The sequence below is a fragment of the Macaca nemestrina genome, chromosome 6 (genome assembly GCF_043159975.1).
Source record: "Macaca nemestrina isolate mMacNem1 chromosome 6, mMacNem.hap1, whole genome shotgun sequence".
Classification (NCBI taxonomy): Eukaryota; Metazoa; Chordata; class Mammalia; order Primates; family Cercopithecidae; genus Macaca; species Macaca nemestrina.
The window spans coordinates 114,073,258-114,093,547 of record NC_092130.1 but is presented as its reverse complement, the minus strand read 5'-3'; the positions used below and the strand labels follow the sequence as shown (position 1 = coordinate 114,093,547).

At 37.6% G+C, this 20,290-nt stretch overlaps 1 protein-coding gene and 1 pseudogene across 1 annotated transcript in view; both read left to right on the top strand.

The window, feature by feature from the left end:
• Positions 1-20,290, top strand: part of LOC105499451 (zinc finger SWIM-type containing 6) — a 216,310-nt gene that overhangs the window by 9,138 nt on the left and 186,882 nt on the right. The gene's annotated exons all lie outside the window — the stretch shown is intronic.
• Positions 5,675-14,735, top strand: LOC139363871 (ATP-dependent RNA helicase DDX25 pseudogene; annotated as a pseudogene).

The following is a 20,290-nucleotide window of genomic DNA, read 5'->3' as shown; positions in this document are numbered from 1 at the left end:
CCTGCCTTTCTCCCTGAGCTGCTGGGACAGGCTCTGTCCACCTGCTACCTTGAACTGGAATAACTGGGTGAAGAATTATCTTGTTTTTATTAATCGTTGTTAAATGTATGTATATTTCACATTTGTTTCAATGTTTAATATTAAAAATGTTGTGGTCTTTATTTAGAAGGTTGGTGATGTTTTTGTGACCAGAAATATGTGATAGGAAATTACTGTTTATGTCAATTAGCCTATGATAAATTGGTTTTGTAATATGTCATTTTGATTAAAGTCAGTTTCCAAGAACCTATTGATGGCATTAAGTGGAGGACTTGCTGTTACACGAATATAATACACCCATATAATAAATATGGTCATATAATAAAGAATTTACTGAAAGTTTGAAGTGCTTATATAGAACAATAGAAGTTTGCTCTCAACTTAGTGTATATATGAAAACTTGTCCAGTATTGTTTGTATTTGACCAGGTTTTTAAAATATAACGTATTGTTTTTGTCAACGTGCCTCCTCCTCCTTCACCAGTAAATAGTATACACATAATCCTTTGGGATGTACCTGTACATATATGTACCTCTTTCACATAAATGATGTGGCCTCCAAACTGTAGTTCTCTGTAATTTTTTTGTTGTTGTTGTTGCCCAGGCTGGAGTGCAGTGGTGCAATCTCAGCTCATGCAACCTCTGCCTCCCAGGTTCAAGCAATTCTCTTGCCTCAGCCTCCTGAGTAGCTGGGATTACAGGCATGCGCCATGACGCCCAGCTAATTTTTGTATTTTTAGTAGGGTCGGGGTTTCACCACGTTGGTCAGGCTAATCTCGAACTCCTGACCTCAAGTGATCCACTCACCTTGGCCTCTTAAAATGCTAGGATTCAGGTGTGAGTCACCACACCTGGCCTTTAAAGCCTTTTTGTATGACTTGGGGCAGTTCTTCACGAACCAGCTGGACGTGATTTATGGTGAGACTCTTAATACTGCTACAACATTTACTAGTAGTAAGAGTAATAACAACTAACATTTCGTAGCACTTAACCAGGTGCCAAATACTGCCCTGGAATATGATCAGAAGAGGTAAGTAATACCTACTGAGTGTATATTCCATTTCGCTCATTTCCTTTATGTATTTCTTAACAGCCATATGCGTTAGGGACCATTATTGTTTCTATTTTACAGATGAGGAAACTGAAACACAGGGAAAAAAGTAGCAATAACTTGTTGCTGTTAAAAACAGAGCCTGACACACACAGTCTCTTTGGTTGGTGTTCAAGCAATACTGCCCATGATGCGTCATCATTCCCTATCCTAGAAGGTTTAGCTTTACAGTGTCTTGCTACTTTGTAGAGTAACTTTCACAGTGGCCTGGATTTTAAATTGTGATCAAAGGTATGATTTTAAAATGCTATTTTTTTTTCCATTGGGAGGATTTATTTAAAAATCATAAGGATATTTACACATTAGGATTAAAAAAATTTTGGTTGTGGTAAAATGTACATACTGTAATACTGACCATCTTAACCACTTTTATGTGTGTGGTTCAGCAGTGTTAAGTACATTTACATTGTTGTGTAAATAATCTCCAGAACTCTAAAATTTTACTTGAAAAACTACTACATTTAAAAAAATGTCTTTTAGGAATTCCAGCTTTGAAGGATGGTTGTGTTGGGTGATTTTGATCATCTTCCATGAGATATTAAGCTTTGAAAGAAATTAACTTGCAGGTTAGATGTAATATATATGCAGCAAAGTTAGGTTCTCAAAGTGTATTTGAGAAATTAAATATCTCATTTTAAGGTCCTTTTTTAAATGTTACAATTATATTATTTCTTGTTGCTGATAAAGAGATTTGATATTTCTTTGAAAGATGGAGTTTTTATCTGTGCAATTCCTGAACGCTGATGTTAATTGGAAGGATGCAGCAGAACCTGTCAGTACATTTAAACTCTTCCTAACTGAATAAGCTGATCAGATACATTGGAAGCTCATTTAGTGAATTAATGTGCTTAAAATTTAGGTGACTGACTCCCTCTTCTTGCCTTACTTAACAATCTCTTTACTTGAAGTGTTTTTCATTGTTAGTTGGTGTCAGATCTCTAATGTTGGAAGATTTTATAGAGAAAACTTACATAAGAAGATTGTGTGTAGAATAAGTCCACAAAAGCAAGTTTTAAATTATTTTATGTAATTACAATCAGTACAGATTAGAATTTTGTATTGCCAGGTTGTACATGATAAATGTTTGCTGACAGTTACTAGCGTTTTTATGAGTGTAGTACTGTGTAGGAATTCTGTAATTTAGGTATAAGGGGCATACCTGGAGTCTCTTCTGGTGTGGCTGTTGGTCTCTGTTGGTAGAAGCCTGGTCATGCTGAACCTTTCCCCCTGCAGCTCATTTCTACAAAGAAGGTTGTCGTGATTTTTATAATAAGTACTTGTCATAAAATAAGATTCTAAAACCCAAATACCATGTTTGTAATCTGGCTGTTTTATGTGACCAAACTTTTAAATATGTAGTATGTTAGCCTTGTTCCTTTCTGACTTTGTTTTTTAGTGTTCCGTGAGTTTCCTTTTTTTTTTTTTGGTGAAACAGAGTCTCTCTCTGTCACCCAGGCTGGAGTGCAGTGGTGCAATCTTGGCTCACTGCAGTCTCCAATCTCCACCTCCTGGGCTCAAGCGATTCTTGTGCTTCAACCTCCTGAGAAGCTGGGATTACAGGCACGTGCCACCACGCCCAGCTAATTTTTTGTATTGTTAGTAGAGACGGGGTTTCACCATGTTGGCCAGGCTGGTCTGGAACTCTTGACCTCAGTGATCCACCCGCCTTGGCCTCCCAGAGTGTTGGGATTACAGGTGTGAGCCTGGCCAGGATTTTGTATTCTTGATGCCATTTTACAATTCTTCTTCCCTCTTTCCCCCGAATATCACTTGTATAATTTTTGTCTGATATACCTTCAGCCCAGTCACCTAGCCAGTCTTTTCAGGATTGTGGTTTATACTTTTCTCTAGACAGTGGTAAAGTTGATGACTGAAATGATCAATGGCTGCTTTCTGATGATGGCAGGGTAGAATCAAGTGAGACTTGAGGGCAGCAGGTGTGGAAGACTCTGAACCCAACTTGCCTCACAGCTCCAGTTTGTTCATTCTTTTCTTTCTTTTCTTTCTTCCTTTCTTCCTTTCCTTTCCTTTCTTCCCTCATTTTCTTTCTTCTCTTCTTCTGTCCTTTTCTTTCTTGGGGATGGGTTGAGGGAAGGGAGGAGAAAGGAGTGTGTCGTAGAAAAGAAGACAAATCAGAAGAGGAAGTAATACCTACTGAGAGTATATTCCATTTCCCTTATTCCCTCCAGTTGTCCCCCTCTTCCTCCAGTCACCCTTTAGGGAAATAAAGTTGAGGTCAGAAGGACCTATGTGTTACAGCTGCTGCTTAGCTGCTATTTTTAGCATGGCCCTACATCAGGCTGGCACCAGGCCATGATGGCACAGGGCCAGCACGTTGTGGGACTGCTGGTAAATGTCAAAAACTTAACTTTCAGATATCAAACAAAACTAAATTTCAGACATATTCTGTGCTGTGGTACTCTATTTGCTTTTCTTTTTTTTTTTTGAAATAGGATGTACATGTTTTTAGACATGATTGATTTTTAATAGTAGTCGTAAATAAATCTTGGAACATGTAATGTATAGTTTATTTTAGGTAGGAGAAAGACTTAAGAATTGTCTTGTCAGATCAGACATATAGTCCAGCTCAATACTTTTCATTTTGTGGTGCCACCAAGAGGTGTGAAATTTGCCTGATTTATTTACCATGCCTTGGGCATTCTTAAAATTGCTGTAGCTGTTGAAGTTTTGGAGTCTGAATTGGTTTATATAATTATAGGTGCCATCAGACATTAAAAAGAAACACATACTGTTTTTTCCTACAGTTACCACTGTTCTCTTGGCTAACTCATTTGTGTGTGTTTAGATTTGGTTAATACTCTAGTAATATGTTTAAAACTTGCTATTCATTTTTGTAGGGAGCAGCTAGGTTTTAGTTGAAATATTAGTATCTGGGTCTAGATTCTATACACCCTAGAGCCAGTGTTACATAGATTGTGTTTGCAAATTGAGTTTAAAGTTTTTGGATGCATATATGAATTTAAGAACTTGGCTATCTGTAAATATGTTGCATTTGTTCTTGAGTAATTTTGGAAAGAAAAACGTCACAAGGTGAATTTGTATATTTGGAAGTGACTTTAGTAAGAATAGTAATTGTGTTCTTTCTATAAAGGTACGTAGAAAAGCTGAGGGCATGTTGGGGATGATTTGTGGTGTACTATGAGCTACCCTGAATACAAATAGAAACGCTGATGATTATTCGCTTATCCAATGAGTAGTGGTGTAACATTCTTAAATCCATCAGATGGCAGGATAACATTTAATCGTGCATTGATCTGACACCCGTCTTAAGGTAACACAAATAACTAGAAATGGCCCAAATAACTAGAAATGGAATCAAATTGATTTTCTTCACATTGTCTTTAAAGTAGTTATTGGATGAATTCTGCTGAATTTACTTTTATGAAAATAAGAAAGCTTAAGTTGAGGGATTTAGTGAAAGGTGAATTGCTTGGTCTAGTATATGACAGAAGGCAGATGTTTTAGAGGTTATTTACATTCTTACATCTTTTTTCCTTTTCTTTTCTTTTTTTTTGAAACGGCGTCTCACTCTGTGGCCCAGACTGAAGTACACTGGCGCGATCTCAGCTCACTGCAACCTCCGCCTCCCGGGTCCAAGTGATTGTCCTGCCTCAGCCTCCCGAGTAGCTGGGATTACAGGCACCCATCGCCACGCCCGGCTAATTTTTTTTTTTGTTTTGTTTCGTTTTTTTTTAGTAGAGACGGGGTTTCACCATGTTTTCCAGGCTGGTCTCGAACTCCTGACCTCAGGTGATCCACCCATCTCTGCCTCCCAAAGTGCTGGGATTACAGGCGGTAGCCACCGTGCTTGGCCCACATTCTTAAATCTTAAAACAGATTCTTATATTGTGGATGAGAGCAAGTTGGGTAGTGTGCTGAAATACTAGGAAATATAGTGAATATCTTGGGGATAGAATATCAAGTTCATTGAACTATATCATAGTGTAGTAATCATACAATATGATATATTTCTGTAGTTAGAGGTTGTAGTAGACAATTCAAAAGTGGCCTGGAGATAAAGATTGTCACCTGACCTATTGATATCAATGTATCTCTCTAGATATGTATATATGTATAATATGATGCATAGAACATTGTAAAGTACTGGATGTTAGTAGGTAAGAGACTACCTTTTGTATCTTTAATGCAATTTATGTTTTGTTTAGGGGAGTCATGTAAATGATGTGAGCTCTAGCTTAACACACCTTATTAAAACCAAAGCCCACTAGGTAGTTTGATTAGTGCTGTTTAGAGTTCTTATAAGCAAAGTGCTCAGATGACTTTCCTTATTAGAACTTGTCAGAGCAGTTTCTTTGGAGTTTTCATGGATCTCCCTTAGCAACTTATTAAAGAGGCATTTTGTTGAAGCTGTTTCATAAATAGCAGGAAATTCCAAAGGCCTGGATTGTATTGCATTTTTGCTTTCAATAATGACTACAGTGGGGGGAAAAAGCCTTTAAAAATACTCTATTCATTTTAACAATTTGTAGCAAAGTACTTTTTAAAAAGTACAGATTCAAGTTTCATTCAAAATTTTCACTATTTTTAAAATTTTTCATAGTTTATATTTTAGATGCGTTAGACAACAATTGGTGATATAATAGCTAGTAACTATGAGTTTATTTAAAATTTACTATTATGTAATTGGGTCTGAATTTGTTTCAGTAGCTCATAGATACTCTGTGTGTCATTTTGCTGAGTGAATTGTACCCATCCCTAAATTACCAAGTTACGCAAAGAGGCGCTGACCCTGAACAACATCTGGCAGTATTATGTGTTGTGCAAGAACAGGAAAGACAAATACCAAGCTCTGTGCAGCATTTATGGTGGCATAACCATTGGCCAGGCCATCATCTTCTGTCAGACTCATCGAAATGCCAAGTGGTTGATTGTGGAGATGATGCAGGCTGGCCACCAGGTGTCTTTGTTAAGTGGAGAGCTGATCATGGAGCAGTGAGCTTCCGTCATTCAGAAGTTTCAGAATGAGAAGTTTCTCGTAACAACAAATGTTTGCACTGGAGGGACTGATGTGAAACAAGTCACCATTGTCGTGAACTTGGATCTCCCTGAAAACCAAGCAGAGGAGCCAGACTATCAGACCTGCCTCTAGTGCACAGTGGGGACAGGACAGTTTCAGGGAAAAAAGGCCTCACTTACAACATTATTGAAGCAAATAAGCTGTATGTGCTTATGAAAATCCGGGATCACTTCAGCTTTAAGCAGCTGGACCACGAAGATGTGGAAGAAATGGAAAATATAGAATATTAAAGGGAAAACTGTATTGTTTGTGAAAATATCCTAATTTATGGTAGAATGTCCTGGTGAGTTTTGAAGGTAAGTTTTCATGTTGAAAACGTCCACTTTTTTGACATGAAACTCACAAATGGCAAAATAAGTGTCATAGTACTCTTAGTTTTAAGACCTGAAGTCTTTTTGAAACCAAGTTGATGTTAAGCATGTGGTCTTTTCGAATTAAAAAAAAGCAAGATTTGCGCTGGGCGCGGTGGCTCACGCCTGTAATCCCAGCACTTTGGGAGGCCGAGGCGGGTGGATCACGAGGTCAGGAGATCGAGACCATCCTGGCTAACACGGTGAAACCCGTCTCTACTAAAAACACAAAAAATTAGCTGGGCATGGTGGCGGGCGCCTATAGTCCCAGCTACTCAGGAGGCTGAGGCAGGAGAATGGTGTGAACCCAGGAGGCGGAGCTTGCAGTGAGCTGAGATCATGCCACCACACTCCAGCCTGGGCGACAAAGCGAGACTCTTGTCTCAAAACAAAAAACAAGATTTAAAAAGAAAAGAACATAATTTGTATTTTTAAAATAGCATATGTGTGATGAGTCTTGGTGGTAGTGGGTTCAGCCATGGTGGATTAAGCTCTGAAAAACACAAAAAATTCATGTAGCCATATTTAGATATAGAGACTTCTCACCCCTACCTCCATTCAGGTATTTGTACTTCATTGGGCTGCCTATTTAATGTCCTTGAATAAAAACTTTTCACGTCTTGATTTTCCCCCTTCATACTTCCTGTTAAAGATAGGAAATATTACAGTTCAGAATGTAATCTGTAAAAGTTCAGCATATGACAGTCGTTTTGGAGATTTATTCACTATCAGATTTTTAAACTGCCAGTTTAAAAATTTATGAGTTGCTGTTTTCCTCTTTGATCCTTTACAATTGTGCAACAATTAATTTTCTCCTCTTTTGTTTTCCTTGTCTTAAAATTGAGCTTTGAACCCAACTCTTTCAGGAAGACTTATTTAATAATCCTAAAACATTCTATGTCTTAGATTCATACTGTTTCTTAAAAATCTGTAATAGTAAACCAGATCCATTTAGATAATCTGGCTTCCTTTCTTGACTGAGGGGCATTCTGTCTCTCCAATGAATGTGGGTAGACCTTCTGAAATTCTGTAAGGGATTGTTGTGGAGACTGACCCTCGCCTGATTCATGATCTTTTCCAAATTTGAGAACACAACTGTGGAACTCATCCTTAATGTAAAAATTAGAGAAAATGAGGGACAGTTTCTTTTTATGAGAAAGCAGAATATCCTTTGTAGGATTGTAGATTTCTAAGCATCTTTGATGGAGGAAGCATCAGTTGTCTAATCAAATTGAATAAAAATATGGAGTGCTAACAGATGTAAAAATACTCTACCATACACTGTTATGCAGTAGTCATTTTGAATTTATCATTGTTTAGCAGATATTTCTAGTCTTGTTTTTTTGGGGTGAGAATTACAGAGCATTTAAATACAAAGTCTTTTTTTGGAGTGAAAGATGAATCTGCTAGTTTGAAAAAAATTCTGGCAAATTTTAAATCTAGAACAGCCAACTACTGTATTAACAGTGCCAGTGCATTATATGCATAGTAGACATTGAAATGTCACTTGGATGAATGATAGCCGTAGAGTATATGCCAGTCCTGTGGGTGTCTGCATGAAATTCTCTTAATTGAAAAAAAATAGCTCCAGTTTCTAATTTCTGTTTGATTTTCTGAATCTGAATTGCTGTGACTTAGTCTTTTAGGAAGGTGAATAGGAATATGACTGCTGGATAAGTAGGCTGGTTTTCAGTACTGGGTTTGTCATCAATATATTTCTCCAAATACTGTGTAGGGTTTCTTTTTTTTTCTTCTTATTTGAAGAGGCCTTTTCTTTAAGCTTGTTAACTTGCTAATAGTAGCATCAGCCCAAAAGCTATTCTGAAAGCAATTTATTTATTAGACGATTCCAACTTCTAAACAGAAAGTAACTTGAATATTCCTGTATAGAACAGTACTTTTGGGTCACCTAGAAAAATAACTTTGAATTATAAATGCCTTTGTGGGATTAAGTGATTGCTTTTTCCTTCTATTTGATACTTCATTTTTAAAAGAAACTGGTATAACTAAATTTAGTTTTTACAAACTCTCCCTCTCACAGATGACATGCAAAAACACATATAACTTCAGAATATCCCACAAGATTTTACACGTTGTGAAATGACACTGTCTAATTAGTAGGAATGGTTTACTAAACTGGTCTCCAAAATGCTGATGACTTTCTCTTGAGGTAGAATTTGTTTAAGACTCAATTTGCATAAAATGGGGTATACCAGAGCAGTTTTTTGAATAATAATTTAATAATAGGGCTGTACTCTCAGTACTTGGCCCCTGAGAGGGATGGGTTATCCAGATGTTGGGTGACCTCCCGTTTGTCCAGTCAATCTTGGCTTACGTCTCTTTTCCATACAGTCACCTCTTTCACTCGTAGAAATGTTGCCGTTTGGATAATAAAGTCTATGATTACCCTAGCCATACATCTTGTTTCTCAGAAGGAAGAGGGCAAGATATAAATCAGTTTAGAATTGTGCCCTGTGTGCACTTGTGTGTGTAGGGAGAGAGAGGGAAGATGGTGTTTTTTTGGGATTGAAAGGTGACCTTTGGCTTATTTCTGGTATCCATCAGTGGGCTCTCCTCAGTCTTTCATATAGGAAATACATTTCTGTCTGGGTTATTCAGACCAAAATGAAGCAGTTAAGAGATTCTCAGTCTCCATGGGTTTGATTCACCACCCCTGACTTTTTTTTTCTCAATTTAAAGATATGTATATTTTATATTCTTACTCGAAGTTGTATTTTAGCAGTCTTAGATTGATGTTCACAGGTACTGCTTTCATTTTAGATACTTGCAGTTAGCCACTTAAGTAATGTATCATTTGCTAATCACATGGTCAGGAGCTTGGGGAAGATATCTGAGCCATTAGGAGGCATCTTGTCTTACTATCCGTGTGCCTATAGGCAGGACACCTACTGGCTCTGGACTTCCTCAAGTCCTTATAAAATGGGACTAATTATACCTTTATCACCTCTATCATAAGCCTGCTAAGAGGCTCACATGGGAATACATGAAAGTATTTGCATTCTAAATAGTACACAAAAGGGAAATACATTGTTACGCATTGCTCCAGTTTTACCTAATTTCCTTCATTTGTTACTTTCTTCTAGTTTTCTGTATTTTTCAAAAATTCTGTAATCATCATATATTGATTTCATAATTAGAGAAAGGAAACATTGTTTTAAAAGAATCTGTCTTATTACCATTAAAACACAAATTTCTCTATCCACAGATTTATTTTTGTTAATAGTTTATTATAATTGTTGCCTGATCTAGTGCAGCTAAACAGAGCATGTTTTATTCATCGAGGTGTATCATGCCTTAATGTCTTAATTTCTCCCTTGTTTTTGACCCTAGTGACTGATGAATTTTTGTCTTCACTTGGAACTCTAGAATTTGCCGAAAATGGAAAAGGGATAGCTAAAATTAATTCTGTGTTATTCGTGTGTAGAATGGACACTTGTGGATTGACCTCATCACTTAGGGTTTAGTTTTCAGACTTCCCTGAATATGTACCATGGCAAGTGGAAGATGGAAGAAGATAGAACAACTCTTAGATTTATGTTTCTGAATTCCTTATGTGACTGTACTAAGATCTACATTCCCTTCTTTTGGAAACTTTCATTAATAAATGAAGATAGTTGGTTAGCATTTCCCCCAATTTAAAGATTTACAAATAAAGTATTCAGAAAAATAGTTTCAAATACAATTTAAAGGGCTTATTATGAACTGAAATCTTGTGTTTTTTTCAAAATTTTTGGGTATTCTCATAAGTTCTTGCCTTGGAAAGCTGTGGTGATATTACCCAGACTACCTATTCCACATTCTATTTTTGCTATCCACAGTTTAATATTTTCAGTGAAGTTTAGACTGGATTAGCCATCACATCATGCATTTCCCCCCTTTCTGACCTGTTTGTGGCCTTTCTGCACTTCTAATTTGTACCATAGAGCGCCATTAAAAAATTTTAATGTGCTATGTTTGTACACACATGCATGTGTAAGAGTGGACTTTGTGTATGTATAAGAGTGTTAATCAGCTTGCAAACTTTGGACAGGCAGGGCTCAGCTCTTAGAATCTATATTGCAGCCAGGATGATGTTGTCCATAACTACCCTGTGCAGAACCTTCAGTGACGTCCCTTTGTTCAGAGGCCTGAAGTCATTTATGGGTGTACGAGGCCCAGCATAGTCTGGCCTTGACCCTCAGCCACCTTCGGTGCAATGTTCTCCCCTGCTTTTCAGATGCATCCAGGCTGCCCTGCTACCTGCCTTTGCCCATGTTCTTTTTTCTCTCTGGAATGCTCTTCTATGCTTGGTTCATGCCCTAATTGTCATCTTGGCTCAGAGAAACAATCCTGGCAACAAATTACCTCCTTTGTAATCCTAATCATAGTTTTTTTGTGTGATTTTTCTTTTTTGGATTGTCCTCCCTCATGAGATTGTAGGCTCCAGGAGGGCAGAAACTGTAAATATGTGTGTGAATATGTATGTGTACATGTGTTTGTATCCATGGCTACCAGTACAACCATTTGCACATAGTTGTCTCTCAATAAAAGTTTGTTGAATAAATGGATGAAGGAAGTGGTGTTTTCCTTTGGGAATATTTTCATAACTCTCCAGGAGGAGGCACGCTATTCAGTGGTTCCATCTATCTATTGCTCCACACCTATCACACAAACAATATGCCAGTTTGAAAAATACAGCCTAGTTTTGTGTTTTTGGCACTTTGGGTCACTCCCAGATTTTCCAGAGGTACACTTGCATTCACCTTTATGTTTAGAGGCACTTTCTTAGAATCTGAGTTTAAGAAACGGTATGCTGTTTTAAGTATAGTAAGTACTTTATCAAGGTCAGTTGTCTTGGAATGTGGATTTATATGACAGTCTGATACATTCAGTTTGGCATGTATTACTGGGAAAAACCAAACAGTGCTGTTTGCAGCCAAAGATTGCAAGATGGTGGCACATGTGTAGTTAGAGCAGGAGACTCCCTTTTGCTCTCATACATAAGTCAGTTCTCTTCTTTTCTGTCTTCTCAGTTCTCTTGGATGAGCAGCTGTGTTTGGTCATGGTGGGCAAGGCACTGACCTTGGAGCTCATGTGCAGGGTTACTGTGGGCCATAGCAAGTGTGCCTGAACTTTTTTTTTTTCCTTATCTGTTAATCTGTGCATTCTTGCTTATGCTTGAGCTTTTTTCCAGTTTGTTTTTAATCTTTGCTTCCTCAAGTTAACATAAGTAGCAGGGTAGAATGATCTGCCACATAAAGTCATTTCTGTCTCAAAATGGTCTTGGAGAAACCTGAAGTTTTTCAGTATCTTGTTTGGGATGAGGATTGGCATGAGCTCTCATTTGAAACATATTTATTTGCCATTTTATATTGTTGCATCTCAACATATTGACCACCTTTTGAGTAGTACCAGTTCTGTGCTTTACAAGCATGATTTCTAGCTCTCATAACAACTTTGAGGAGAAGGTATTCTCATTCCAAGGCTGAGGAAACGGATATGAGATGTTAAGTCATTTGTCAGGAGCATCTGGGAAGTCTGTGCTAGGCTTGAACACCTAAGCCTCCCAGCTCTTAAGTGGGATCATGTTGTACTTTGTTTTCCACGTGTTGCTAGAGGCAGCTTGTCATTTTGCATATGTGTCATTCACAGTCCTCCTTGGTCTGTGGTACCATTCAGATTTAGTGGCCTGGCCTCCGAGCAGTGTTTCATTATTTCTGAATGTATATGTTTTGTTTTTTTTCCTTGATAAGTAGTAATGGATGTGTAGCGCATTCATGATATAATACCTTCTTGCTCCTTGGAGCTGATACTACACTCAGTTGAGGGTGACTTTTTCTTTGTTGGACGTTTAAAAATAATTTCAGTCACAACATTTAGTGACATGAATACTTTGACTTGAAACAATGACCATTTTCTCGATTTTAGTGGGAGACTTGGGGCAATGTATGTAGGACATACTTCAGAGAGAGATTAGTGTAACAAGCTGTGTGAGGCAGTAGAGGCACACACACCTCAGTTACTGGAAGGCGCAACTTCGAGTTCTTGTGGATTGTGTTGGCAGCCCTGTAGACAGATTCAGCAGATGCTGTGGACATTCTCTTACTACCAAATTATAGCTTAAAGACCTAACTCTTAGAGCAAGCCTTAAAATGTGCTTTCCCCCTTTTGTTTTAGGAAACTCTTCTGTTTGCTGATGAGGAAAGGTTATCTTTCCAGGCAGCATTCAGGAATGGTCTTTTGAGTGTTTTCGTGCCTTCTTGTGACCTCATTCCTGCTGCCATCATACTTATCCCTGCTCAAATTAGTGAACCGCCGGCCTGTTCAAGTTTATTCCATAGCTGGATCTGCCTGTAGCATTTGCAGTTTTCTGTGTAGACTGGGCACAAGTTAAAAGCTTAGGAAGTCTATATAACTCACCATAATTTTAGCACTTCAACTTATTAAGGTACATGTTTTGGTTATCTGATTTATAGAAGTACCATGTAAAAGTCTACCTATGGTATACAATTGCTGAAATACTGAGTAAGCTCTGCATTTTATGACCAAGTTACGGGATGAATAATTACTCTCTGGAGTGAATGGTTCAAAATGAAATAACTGTATGCCTTAGATGTGACGTGACACCAGATGTATTTAAGCCCCAAAGGTATGTAATTATCTCACTACTCTTGCACATACACACAAGTACATTTATGCTTATGGCAAGAGTTTTATGTGCAAAAGAAAACTCACTTTCTGATAAGTGAAGGAACAGTCCATTATTTTTGAGGGGCTCAGAAGTTGTTTGATATTAGAGGCTCCATTTCAATCCCCCTGCATTTCTTTAGGGTCTAATGTAAATTCATACATCACTTGATTCTAGAGTAAACAATTATCATACCCTGGATTTTAAATATTAAGGACAGTTGAGGGAGTTTCTCAAAGCACCATTTTATGACTTATAGTTTGCCTCTTGTTATAGATTCCATTCTTAGACTGCATTTTAAAAATATTTCCTATTAAAGGTTTTTCTTTTTATTTATTTTTCTTTTCATTCCATAGCACTTTGGATAATATACACCTCAACTAGGTATTCATTCTATAATGCAACAGGCAGTGATCATTGGGGGCTTTCTTAGGGGCTGCCTACCATGCTACCTCTGGCCTTGCTTACATTATTCACCTAGAGTTATCCAAACTCAGTAAAAATATTTCAATGACTACCTTTCTCAGTGATCTATTCTCTGACATGTTAAACTATGTTTGACCTCCAGAAATAAAAGCAAAAAGAAAAACAATAAAACATTGGCTTCACCATGCACTTGGACACATCATTTTGTTTCTTTGGTAAGACTCCACTGTGTCCTCAGAACACTTAGCAAAGTGCTAAATATAATATATGCCCAATATAACTGGGTTGACAATAGAAAATTAATTGAAATCATTTTTTGGAGTATTACCTGTGTATGTTCATGCTTGCTTTTAGGTCTATTATTATTATTGTTTATACTTTAAGTTCTAGGGTACATGTACACAGCGTGCAGATTTGTTAACGTATGTATACATGTGCCATGTTGGTGTGCTACACCCATTAACTCGTCATTTACGTTAGGTATGTCTCCTAATGCTATCCCTCCCCCTACCCCCCACCCCACGACAGGCCCTGATGTGTCATGTTCCGCTTCCTGTGTCCAAGTGTTCTCATTGTTCAATTCCCACCCATGACTGAGAACATACAGTGTTTGGTTTTTCTGTTTTGCGATAGTTTGCTGAGAATGATGGTTTCCAACTGCATCCATGTCCCTACAAAGGACATAAACTCATCCTTTTTATGGCTGCATAGTATTCTATGGTGTATATGAGCCACATTTTCTTAATCCAGTCTGTCACTGATGGACGTTTGGGTTGGTTCCAAGTCTTGGCTATTGTGAATAGTGCTGCAGTAAACATACATGTGCATGTGTCTTTATAGCAGCATGATTTGTAATCCTTTGGGTATATACCTAGTAATGAGATGACTGGGTCAAGTGGTATTTCTAGTTCTAGATCCTTGAGGAATCGCCACACTGTCTTCCACAATGGTTGAACTAGTTTACAGTCCCACCAACAGTGTAAAAGTGTTCCTATTTCTCTGCATCCTCTCCAGCACCTGTTTTTTCCTGACTCTTTAATTATTTCCATTCTAACTGGTGTGAGATGGTGAGATGGTATCTCATTGTGGTTTTGATTGGCATTTCTCTGATGGCTAGTGATGCTGAGTATTTTTTCATGTGTCTGTTGGCTGCATAAATGTCTTCTGAGAAGTATCTGTTCATATCCTTTGCCCACTTTTTGATGAGGTTGGTTGTTTTTTTCTTGTAAATTTGTTTGAATTCTTTGTAGGTTCTGGATATTAGCCCTTTGTCAGATGAGTAGATTGCAAAAATTTTCTCCCACTCTGTAGGTTGCCTGTTCACTCTGATGGTAGTTTCTTTTGCTGTGCAGAAGCTCTTTAGTTTAATGAGATCCCATTTGTCAATTTTGGCTTTTGTTGCCGTTGCTTTTGGTGTTTTAGACATGAAGTTCTTGCCCATGCGTATGTCCTGAATGGTATTGCCTAGGTTTTCTTCTAGGGTTTTTATGGTTTTATGTCTAACATTTAAGTCTCTAATCTATCTTGAATTAATTTTTGTATAAGGAGTAAGGAAGGAATCCAGTTTCAGCTTTCTACTTATGGCTAGCCAGTTTTCCCAGCAGCATTTATTAAACAGGGAATCCTTTCCCCGTTTCTTGTTTTTGTCAGGTTTGTCAAAGATCAGATGGTTGTAGATGTGTGGTATTATTTCTGAGGGCTCTGTTCTGTTCCATTGGTCTATATCTCTGTTTTGATACCAGTATCGTGGTGTTTTGGCTACTGTAGCCTTGTAGTATAGTTTGAAGTCAGGTAGCGTGATGTCTCCAGCTTTGTTCTTTTGACTTAGGATTGTCTTGGCAATGCGGGCTCTTTTTTGGTTCCATATGAACTTTAAAGCAGTTTTTTCCAATTCTGTGAAGAAAGTCATTAGTAGCTTAATGGGGATGGCATTGAATCTATAAATTACCTTGGGTAGTATGGCCATTTTCACAATATTGATTCTTCCTATCCATAAGCATGGAATGTTCTTCCATTTGTTTGTGTCCTCTTTATTTCATTGAGCAGTGGTTTGTAGTTCTCCTTGAAGAGGTCCTTCACATCCCTTGTAAGTTGGATTCCTAGGTATTTGATTCTCTTTGAAGCAATTGTGAGTGGAAGTTGATTCATGATTTGGCTCTCTGTTTGTCTGTTACTGGTGTATAAGAATGCTTGTGATTTTTGCACATTGATTTTGTATCCTGAGACTTTGCTGAAGTTGCTTATCAGCTTGAGGAGATTTTGGGCTGAGACAATGGGATTTTCTAAATAGACAATCATGTCATCTGCAAAGAGGGACAATTTGACTTCTTCTTTTCCTAATTGAATACCCTTTATTTCTTTCTCTTGCCTGATTGCCCTGGCCAGAACTTCCAACACTATGTTGAATAGGAGTGGTGAGAGAGGGCATCCCTGACTTGTGCCAGTTTTTAGGGGAATGCTTCCAGTTTTTGCCCATTCAGTATGATATTGGCTGTGGGTTTGTCATAAATAGCTCTTATTATTTTGAGATACGTTCCATCAATACCGAATTTATTGAGTTTTTAGCATGAAGGGCTGTTGAATTTTGTCAAAGGCCTTTTCTGCATCTATTGAGATAATCATGTGTTTTTTGTCTTTGGTTCTGTTTATATGCTGGATTACGTTTATTGATTTGCGTATGTTGAACCAGCCTTGCATCCCAGGGATGAAGCCCACTTAATCATGGTGGATAAGCTTTTTGATATGCTGCTGGATTTGGTTTGCCAGTATTTTATTGAGGATTTTTGCATCAATGTTCATCAGGGATATTGGTCTAAAATTCTCTTTTTTTGTTGTGTCTCTGCCAGGCTTTGGTATCAGGATGATGTTGGCTTCCTAAAATGAGTTAGGGAGGATTCTCTCTTTTTCTATTGATGGGAATAGTTTCAGAAGGAATGGTACCAGCTCCTCCTTGTACCTCTGCTAGAATTCAGCTGTGAATCCATCTGGTCCTGGACTTTTTTTGGTTGGTAGGCTATTAATTATTGCCTCAATTTCAGAGCCTGCTGTTGGTCTATTGACAGGGATTCAACTTCTTCCTGGTTTAGTCTTGGGAGAGTGTATATGTCCAGGAATTTATCCATTTCTTCTAGGTTTTCTGGTTTATTTGCATAGAGGTATTTATAGTATTCTCTGATGGTTGTTTGTATTTCTGTGGGGTCGGTGGTGATATCCTCTTTGTCATTTTTTACTGCGTCTATTTGATTCTTCTCTTTTTTCTTCTTTATTAGTCTTGCTAGCAGTCTATCAATTTTGTTGATCTTTTCAAAAAGCCAGCTCCTGGATTTTTTGATTTTTTGGAGGGTTTTTTGTGTCTCTATCTCCTTCAGTTCTGCTGTGATCTTAGTTATTTCTTGCCTTCTGCTAGCTTTTGAATGTGTTTGCTCTTGCTTCTCTAGTTCTTTTAATTGTGATGTTAGGGTGTCAATTTTAGATCTTTCCAGCTTTCTCTTGTGGGCATTTAGTGCTATAAATTTCCCTCTACACACTGCTTTGAATGTGTCCCAAAGGTTCTGGTATGTTGTATCTTTGTTCTCATTGGTTTCAAAGAACATCTTTATTTCTGCCTTCATTTTGTTACGTACCCAGTAGTCATTCAGGAGCAGGTTGTTCAGTTTCCATGTAGTTGAGCGGTTTTGATTGAGTTTCTTAGTCCTGAGTTCTAGTTTCATTGCACTATGGTCTGAGAGACAGTTTGTTATAATTTCTATTCTTTTACATTTGCTGAGGAGTGCTTTATTTCCAACTATGTGGTCAGTTTTGGAATAAGTGCGATGTGGTGCTGAGAAGAATATATATTCTGTTGATATGGGGTGGAGAGTTCTGTAGATGTCTGTTAGTTCCGTTTGATGCAGAGTTGAGTTCAATTCCTGGATATCCTTGTTAACCTTCTGTCTCGTTGATCTGTCTAATGTTGACAGTGGGGTGTTAAAGTCTCCTATTTTTATTGTGTGGGAGTCTTAAGTCTCTTTGTAAGTCTCTAAGGACTTGCTTTATGAATTTGGGTGAAGAGCCAGAATGTTAACTTGGTTTTATAACTAAGTGTTTGAGAACAATACATTTAAAACTTTAAACTTTTAAAAAATGTAATTTACAAGTAATTTGTAGAAAAGGATAGTAGATTGTTATCATTATGCTAAATATCAATCTGTTCAGTAAAGAGACTAGTGAATTTTTATTCATCTGTAATTTTGGTGTCTGATGTGGTAGCCATGTGGCAGGCTGGAATTGAGATTACTGAAAGTGTAACACATGCACCAGATTTTGAAGACTTAGTGCAATAAAAGGAATGTAAAACATTATGAGCAGTTTATTGAAATGATAATATTTTCTGTTAAAAGTATTATTAGAATTAATTTAGCCTGTTTAGTTTAATTTTTAAAATGTGACTACTAGGAAATTTAAAATTACATAGTGGCTTCATTATTTTTTAATTCGTGCTAGTCCCTAGGCTCTTTGGTCTCATAATAAGTTCTTTCTGTTTATGTATACAATTCAGCTATGATTTGATTACATACTTGATTTTAACTTTTTGCGAGCATAAATCTAAACACTGTAGTGATTCTTAAACCTTAGTTTCAAAACACTGTGTGTGCGTGTGCATGTGTTTCGGCAGAGATGGAGTCTTGCTCTGTTGTCCAAGCTGGAGCGCAGTGTCGGGATCATGGCTTACTGTAGCCCCGAACTCTTGGGTTCAGGTGATTTTCCTGCCTCAGTCTCCCAAGTAGCTGGGACTACAGGTGCACACCACCATGGCCCGCTTCAGAACACTCTTTTTAAGTTGCCCTTCACATTATTTGAGACTGTTTTTTATCTTAAATTTTAAGGCAGAAGAACTATCTGCCAATTATTTTGTATGTTTCAGACTTCATTGGCTGAGTTATTTACAATAATATGAGTTAGGATTCATTTTATTTTAATAGAAGTTCAGTGGGTTGGTTATGATATTTGGGATTTTATTTCTGGTAAAATACAATGAATGCTATTAATGAAATTATTGAAAGTAAGGGCAAAAATTGTAATTACTTTTGCACCAACATACTATATTTACTTTAAAAAATCATTCCTTTGGGCTTGGCTGTGAAAATTAAAATAAGATAAAACCCTCATTCCTTAAAAACATTGTCTTTCGTAGTAATAAGCTGTCTTACAGATTTGATATATATATATTTTGTATGAAGACAGAAGTATGGGTTTTCTTGAGTCTTGGATTTTACTATCCAGTTTGTAAAAAGGAGAAACAGACCAGCGTAAGATGTTCAATTCTTTGCTTTTTTGTAGTATTTTTCAAAATGTCTCCGGTTCAATAGCATCATCATCACCTCTTAATTTGTTAGAGATACACATTCTTGGGCTTCACATAGACATACTGACTGGGAAACTCTGGAGATGGGGCCTAGCCTCTGGGTTTTAGTAAGCATTCCTGGTGATTCTGATACACATAGAACCACTGGCCTAATGTGTAGTGGTCAGGGTCCACCTAGGAAAGAGAAACCACTCTTAAGTTTTTGAAACAGGAATTCAGTACAGGGGATTAGTTATGCAGGTTGTGTGGCTGAAACAGCAAGCTAGATTGAATGATGAGGCCTTTTAAAGCAGCATGAAGGTAATACACAAAGATAATACACTCACTAGGGTGAGGCTAAGGAGCCAGGGTTCGCCTCAGGAGACTGGAACCTCCTGGTAGGGGCAAGTAGGAGCTGGAGTCATGGAAGCAGTGCAGCCATTGCTGGAAACAGTACCGAAAGAAGAGATGGAAGGAATGGGAGAAATGTTGTGAATCCTTCCTTCCTTCTCACCTGCCAGTTTTCCACCAGTGCCTCTCATAGACTGAACTCAGAGAAAAGCCAGCTGATCTAGGAGCCTGAGAAATGGGGTCTGGCAGTCATCAGCTCACTTGAGATACAGAGCTCTCAAAGAGTGTATCTGTGGGTAAACACACCCAGAACTGGCTCATGTAGTAATTACCGTTTAAAACAAAACATTCTAATAGAATTCAAAAATAATCTCAGAATAGAAGGCAATCTTCTTAATGAAATAATCATAGCTTTATGAAAACTAAACCATCCTTTTATAATTTCTCTGTTGGCTAGGGAAATGTTTTCACAGGTGTCTATAAATTTGGAAACCTTACCTTATACCTTTGAAGGATTTTTTAAAAAATTGCCTGTTTACTCCAGGACCTGTTTTAACCCTACTCTTCCTATTTAATGAGTTACCAAGCTGTCCTTGGTTGTTAGCGCCATCTTATGGCAGTCATGGGAAAGTTGCCGCCTCAATTTTTGACAGCTTTCCTGGACTATCCTGAATGGTTTTTCTTTTCGTATCTCTCCTGTCATTTATTGCTCAAAACTAAGTTCCACCATTTTGTATGTCTTCTTTGCCTCTAGTTATTTCCTTGCCCCCTTTACTTTTCCAATGTTCTCTTTTTTCTGTTCTTTTTGTTTCAATTGTCATTATACATGGCTGATAAAGTTACTACAGTGATAGCCTTGTAACAAGGAAAATGCATCTTACAAAATTTTAAAGTTAGAAATAATGTCTTGAACCTTTTAAGCCCTTGAAAGGATCTTGAACATC